Below are 7,550 nucleotides of genomic sequence, written 5' to 3'. Positions count from 1 at the left end.
TAAAGTATCTTTTATATAAAAAACATTATAAGTAACCCCAATGCACCCCCCCTTCCCTTCAGCCAGGTCCCTCAGTGCCCCCAATTCCAATGCACTCACCCCTGCCCCAGAGCCAGGCACCCCAACTCCCTCCATACCAATGCAACTGTAAGTAAATCTCATTAAGCTCTGTATTAATAATTTTCTCATTGAATTTTTTTTAATTTTAACTTTGTAGCAAGTCCTTTTAGCACTGTAATAAGTCTTGACTTTGTTATATCAAGTCCTTTTATAGAAACTTTGTAAACTTGTATAGAACACGGAAACTTTGTATTAAGCCTTTTTACATAAAAACCTTGCATCTTGTAGACTTTGTACCCCCTTTTGCTGAACTGATTGTCCTTTTGAGTGAATGAGGTGTGAATGGATAAGGCATGAAAGAAAAGCACCTCTGGGCACTTGCAATGGTCGGAGAAAGGTGGGAGCCAGATTCAAGAACAATAAGACCTGTGGGTGGACTCAGAAAGAAGACTGGACCTATGGATGCCTTGGGAGTCAACAGCAAGTGTCTGCTTATGGAGTTCCCTCTTTGAAGGTGAATGCGGCAGCATTAAAACAACACCCAGAAGAAGGTGCCATAGACAAATAACTGCATAGGCATGTGATGACGCTCTGCATGAGAGGGAAGACATTACTGTATACATCTAAGGCAACTTGCAGTCAACATGGGAGCATTGATCCAGCTCCAACCCTTTCCCACCTAACTAATGGCCAGGGCAGTTAGGTGGAACAACTACTGGTAAAAACAAGACATGGTGGCTACGTCTACACTGGCATGAATTTCCGAAAATGCTTTTAACAGAAAAGTTTTCCGTTAAAAGCATTTTCAGAAAAGTGCGTCTAGATTGGCAGGATGCTTTTCCGCAAAAGCACTTTTTTGCGGAAAAGCATCTGTGGCCAATCTAGACGCGGTTTTCCGCAAAAAAGCCCCGATCGCCTTTTTCATGATCGGGGCTTTTTTGTGGAAAACAGTACTGTGCTGTCTACACTGGCCCTTTTGCGCAAGTCTTTCGGAAAAAGACTGTTGCCCAAACAGGAGCAGCATAGTATTTCCGCAAGAAGCACTGATTTCTTACAGTAGGAAGTCAGTGCTTTTCCGGAAATTCAAGCGGCCAGTGTAGACAGCTGGCAAGTTTTTTCACAAAATCAGATGATTTTTCAGAAAAATTTGCCAGTCTAGACACAGCTGGTGCGTATATGCATGAGTGCTGTATTATATGCATATAAGGGTTGACTGCTATGTGTGTGTATTACCAATAAATGTGGCATTTTGCCTTTCCCCCCCGAAAAGATCCCATGCCGTACTTTTAAGTACAACACAACCACCCCTCCCCCTGAGCCAGCCCCCCTGAGTGCTCCCCATCCCAATGCACTCACCCCTCCCCAGAGCCAGGCACCCCCAGCGCTGGGAGCGCCCCCCCAATCAAATCTTCCCCTCCCCTCCTGCCCCCTATAGAGCCAGGCACCGGAGAATGGCTGCTCCTCCCACTCAGCTTGGCTGCCTCGGCTCACACTGTGCAGAGGGAGGCAGCACGTAGTCAGCTCCGAGTCCCGGGTCTCTGCTCAAAGCGTCACGTGGGCCAGAGCAGCGTGTGCTCCAGTCCCACCTCAGCCCAGTGCCCCCCTAGTGTGGCGCCCGGGGGCAACTGCCCCCCCATCCCCTCTTCTCTACACCTCTGAGCTGCTGCCCACCCTGTCCCCCTCCAGCCAGGCTGGAAAGGTGGGGGAGAGCCACGGCCTGGATTTCCTAATGCCTCAAGGGCAGGCTGGGAATGATTCACCAGGCCGCAGCCAACTTCAGCTCTTCCCCGCTTCCTTATTGCGGCCGGCACAGCCTCCTCCTGGCTCCCTCAGCCAGGCCTGGGGTCCCAGCAGGGACAAGAGCCAGAACTGGGGCCGACATGCTCCCTCAGTCCAGCCCTGGCAATCTGCCATGCCGGTGCCGAGGGGCCTGCCCATGGCCCCCCGCGTGCCTGTCCCTGCAGGCGCTAGGCCCACGCGACGCCTGAATGGGCCCGGAGAGTCCAAGACTTTAGAAAGACCCTGGTGCGGCACAACAATGAACGGTGAAACGTGGGCCAAGAACAGCGCTCGCAGCCTGCTCGGTGCCATGGCAACCGCCCCACTATCCAGCAACCCGCCCTTCATCACGCAGAGAAAGCGGCCCCCCCGGCGCACGTTCCCGCTTCCCTTCCCTGCCGCTGGAGAGAGTGGGCCAGGCCCCCCGGCTGACGCTCTGCTGGCACTGGCAGCGTGGCCGTAACTGCCCTCTCGGGGCAGAGCCCTGGGCCGGAGCCGGGGCCGTGGCTCCTGTTGTGACGCTGAGCTCATTTCATTGGCACAAGGCAAACGGCTGCCCCAGGGAGAGGCCAGCCCAGCAGTGTCTCTGCTGCCGATGGATCCCTGGCCCAGCACACGCTTTTCCCTGGCGACGCAGAGTGGATGGGCTGAAAGCGTTCCATAGAAACAGCTCTGTACCCCCAAAGCTTCAGACGCAGAGCAGATTTGCCAGCCAGCCTGGCCAGCAGGGGCTCCCCGATTCCTGCTGCCCCCACAAAGGCTGTTATACAACCTACAGACCACAGAAAGAGGGAACAGCCCGTCCCCTTGTGACTTTGTCCACCGATTAGGCTGCATTTTCAGCACTAATTTTGGCTCATTTATTATTGCCATCTCCATTCTCTTGCTAACAGACCTTTGTCTGGACTGAGCCAGTCTCTGGCTGTAACTTCTGCTGACTGATATCACCAATTTTCTATCACAGGCTAAACTGGACTTTTTTGCCTTGGAAACCTGCACACACAGGTCTCCCTGAGCCGTCGGGGCCCTATTCTTTGCCCCTTTAGTGCGGGACGTTCTCAGTGCACGATGCCTGGGCTGTGGAAAGGCTGCACCAGGTAACTGTAAACTTGGTCACAACATGGCAAAGGAAGACGGGCAGCTGTTTGATCAGAGAGTCACAGGAGATTAGGGCTGAAGGAGACCTCAGGGGGCATCGAGTCCAGTCCCCTACCCAAAGCAGGACCAACCCAACTCAATCATCCCAGCCAGGGCTCTGTCAAGCTGGGACTGAAACACCTTGGCTGTGTCTAGACTGGCCAGTTTTTCCGGAAAATCAGCCGCTTTTCCGGAAAAACTTGCCAGCTGTCTACAATTTCCACAAAAGCACTGACTTCCTACTGTAAGAAATCAGTGCTTTTTGCGGAAATACTATGCTGCTCCCGTTCAGGCAAAAGTCCTTTTGTGCAAAACTTTTGCGCAAAAGGGCCAGTATAGACAGCTCCGTTTTGTTTTCCGCAAAAAAGCCCCAATCGCGAAAATGGCGATCTGGGCTTTTTTGTGGAAAAGTGTCCATGCCAATCTAGACGCTCTTTTCCGAAAATGCTTTTAACGGAAAACTTTTCCATTAAAAGCATTTCTGGAAAATCATGCCAGTCTAGACGTAGCCCTTTAGGGATGGAGATTCCACCCTCTCCCTAGGGAATCCATCCCAGTGTTTCACCACCCTCCTAGGGAAATGGTTTTTCCTCAGATCCAGCCTAGAGGTCCCCACTGCAGCTGGGGAAGGCTTTGCATTTCTCTGGTGGCACCATGGCAGTGCAGCGTGGTGCACACACTCACAGACATGTGCGCATGTGGACATGCCGAGAGACATTCACACGGCTCGGTACAGACAAGCGCCCGGGGCTTGCAGGGGACAGACTCACACATGCCCTGACAGGCAGGCACACTCTGTTGTGTGCCCAGCGCTGTATCCATGGGGACCTCCTCCGTGAGTTAGCAGCAGCATTTTGAACCCAGCCCCCTCAGCCCAAAGCTCTGTGCGGGCGTGTTAGAATTGCTGAGTCCCGCCCATGCAGCGCTCCCAAGCCCATCCCGAAGGCGGGTGAGTGTCTTTAGCCCTGTTATACAGATGGGGAAACAGAGGCAAACGCGCCCAATGACCCCGAGAAGAGGCACGACCAGAGCCCATCCTGGGCCCTAGCACTGGGCAGAGGCCCGTGGAGCCCGGAACGCGTCTGTGGTTGTGTTGGTGATTCTCTGCTCAGCGGGTTCTCCTAAGGCTTTGGGTGTTGGGGGACATTTATGGGCTGAAATTTCCCACCAGCTGGGTTCTCCCAGCAGCTCATCACCCAGGAAGTGAAACGCCAGAGTCCTGTGAGCTCAGGCCCAGAAGTGGCTGGCTCAGGTGTTAAGCATGGAAAAAAAGTATCAATCCAAATCAACACCGGAGTGTGACCCAATTCCAGGCCGTGCATGGGGTTCAAGGGCGCATTGTTTCCTGCCTGCAGAGGATGACAGTCAGCTGCTGCCGCTGCCTGAAGGAGTCACGCCATCCACGTGAGCCCAGGTTCAAACTCTGCCAATGACCCAAGAGCAGCACACAGCAGAGCACTTGCATGTCTCAGCAGTAGGACAAAGTGTGAGCGAGTACGTCTGCACACGGGTGTGCGCTCAGACCTGCATGCTGAGTGGCTGGCTGCATGCCGTGGGTGTGCGTAGGTGCACACGAGCATGCAAATGGCTTGCTGCACGTATGGGAGTGCAAGGCAATGTGAACGCAGAGCAGGTGGGGCTCGGAGCCGCACACCAGGTGGCTGGCTGCGCGCCGTAGGTGTGCGTAGGTGCACATGAGCGTGCGAATGGCTCCTGCACATACAGGAGTGCGTGGGTGGGTGCAGGCCTGACGATGGAAGCAGGTGTTTATGGTTATTGCCCTACAAGGCTCATGTGGGGCAGACTCAATGAGGCTGAACAGCCCCTGAGCCTGAACCAGCCCCCAGCAGCTGGGAGACAGGCCCTGAAGTTTATAGCTCTCACCTGAGCTGTGATTTATGCTTTTATGAGCAGTAGCCGTGTAGCCCAGCTTGCTGGGATGAAGGCCAGGCTGCAATAAATGGAGTTTCCCAAAACTACAGGATTTGTAACTCCTTCCTGGCCTGTCTGCACTGTAAATGCAGCAGGGAGAGCAAGTGCTCTAGGTGATACTGGGCTTCATGAGCAATGTGATCTGTGCACATGGCTGGCAGCCAGCGACTTGCTGGGCTGCTTTGGGCAACACACCATGCCTCAGTTTCCCCAGTTCTGTGGGGCCAATGATCCCGCACACAGAAGAGAATGCAGAAGGGGGATTGTTTCCAAAGCACTACATCTAATCCAGCTGCCAATAACATTTGCACAGGGCTCAAAGGCTGGAGCGGTAACTAAGGATGGGAACAGGGAAGCCATACAGAGCGACCTGGCTCACTGGGACACTCACCCCAGTCAAACCAGATGCATTTTAGTGTGGAAACGACGAAGCCTGGAGCCAGGCCCCCCAAGAGGCTGGAGCCCAGCTCTGGAAAGTAGCGACTATACAGGATGCGAGTGGATAAGCACCTTGGCCCGAGCTCCCAGGGCCCTGCTGTGGCCAGATGGGCTGATGGGCGCCTGTGCGGGATAAATGGGGCCATGGCAAGCAAAGCAGGGAGGAGATGGTCCAGCCTGGGTGAGACAACCCTGGATGCCGTGGCCAGTTCTGGGGCCACATTTTAAAGCAGACATTGGAAAAACGGGGTGAGTGCAGGGAGAAGCCACAGAACCGGGGTCAGTGCCTGGCAGCAAGCGACGTGGGGAGCGTAGGGTGTTCGGCCAGCCAGAAAGCAGATCAAGCTGGGAGCAGGTCACAGCATCTAAGCACCACACGGGGAGAAAACACCAGGGCTTAAGGGCGCTTTAAACAAGAACAGAACTGGAGCCAGACCGACACAGTCACATTGGACACAAACTTTTCAGCAATGAGCATTGGAGCAAACAGGCGGGCCGCGTGCTGCCTGTCTCTAGGTCCAGGCTGCCTGCCCTTCTGGTGTGGCTTACCCAAATGCTGGCCATGGGGTTCACTGCAGAGGTGCAGGCCTGGGCTAGGCAGCAGTTGGAATGAGAGGAGCGGATGGGCCCTGGAGGCTGGCTCTGGCCAGGCAGGTCAGAGATACTGAGCCTGCCAAAGGCTCCAGTCCTGGGCAAGCCGCACCCCTGCACAGCTGTGGAGGAGCTGAGTTGCAAATGGTGAATGTGTGTGACAGGCTTGGAAACTGGGACTGCGTGTGCCCTGCAACTACTAGGCTTGCCAGATGCTTTCACCAAAAATCCTGAACATGGAAAAAAAAAACCCAAACAAAAAACAGGAGACCAAACTTGGTTGAGCAAAAAAACCCCTCAAAAAAACAACAAGGAGACAAAAGGTGTTGAGAAAAAAAAAAGGCACTGCGCCTTTAAGAATCCCCACGCTCCCGGCTTACTCCCCTGCCCATATCAGATGGGGCAGGGGAAGATTGTCCCCACCAGCCTTCCCTCTGAGAGAAACAGAAAATACCAGACATTTCTGGACGGGGCCAGAAAAAACGGACTGTCCATGCGAAAACCGGATACCTGGCAACCCTAGTGACCACACAGATCCACATGCACACACAGCAGGACTTGTCCCCTCCAGTGGGGGGGCAAGGACATAGGGACACACACACACACGCACACCATACACACTTGCACACGCACACATGCCCGTGAACACGGGGGCAGGGACGTGGGGATGTTCACACACACACAGCAAGGGGAGTGGCAGGGACATGGCCAGACAGACAGACACACACACAGCAGGGCTCATCCCCTCCAGTGAGCAAGGGGGAAGGGACACGGACATGCGCGCACGCACACGCACACATTCCAGAGACTTTGCGGGGCAATGGAGTGTTGTACACAGCAGTTTCTGGGCATTTCCCCGTCACCACCTATCACTAAGGACCCCACAGGATTTGGCCCAGCCTGTGATTCCCATCGCCCTCTCCAGTAGCTGGGATGCGCCATCACTTGTGATGCAACAGGGACAGGGATCTGCAGCCAGCGGCTCTGTGCCCCACCTGCCTTCTGTCCCACAGGGCCCCCGATGAGTGCTGAGTGGGGTGGAGAAGCAGAGGGTGGGATCCCTGTAAAGGGATTTGCTGTAAAGGGCCTGTACCTCTGGCCAGGGAATCCTGGGGGCTGGGCAGCCGGGGGTCAGTGTGCAGGCCTCACTCCCTGTGCACAGCGCAGAGCACTGTCCTGCAGCCCCTTGGGAGTGAATAGCGTTTACTTCCCAACGTACCTAACTACCCCCATGGCTGCAGGACCCTGGCCGCCCCCCTGCAGGGGATGAGCAGATCAGAATGGGCCCATCTCTAGGCCTCACATCTCCTCAGAACTGTCCCCTGGACACGAGGGCTTGCGCAGTGTTTCAGGAAGATGGGCCCACGCTAACAAGAGCGCTCCTGCTTGCACTGCGCTGTCTGCCCCATGGCCAGGTCATGTGCTCCAGCCCCCTAATCATTTTGGTTGCCCTCCATTGGACCCTTGCCAGTGCGTCCACATCCTTTCTGTAGTGGGGGGCCCAGAACTGGACACGATACTCCAGATGTGGCCTCACCAGAGCCGAATAAAGGGGAATAATGACTTCTCTGGATCTGCTGACAATGCTCCTCTTAATGCAACGTAATATGCCA

The sequence above is a fragment of the Pelodiscus sinensis genome, chromosome 32, assembly GCF_052426305.1.
Source record: "Pelodiscus sinensis isolate ZL-2025 chromosome 32, ASM5242630v1, whole genome shotgun sequence".
Classification (NCBI taxonomy): domain Eukaryota; kingdom Metazoa; phylum Chordata; order Testudines; family Trionychidae; genus Pelodiscus; species Pelodiscus sinensis.
Note: the sequence above shows the minus strand (reverse complement) of the source record.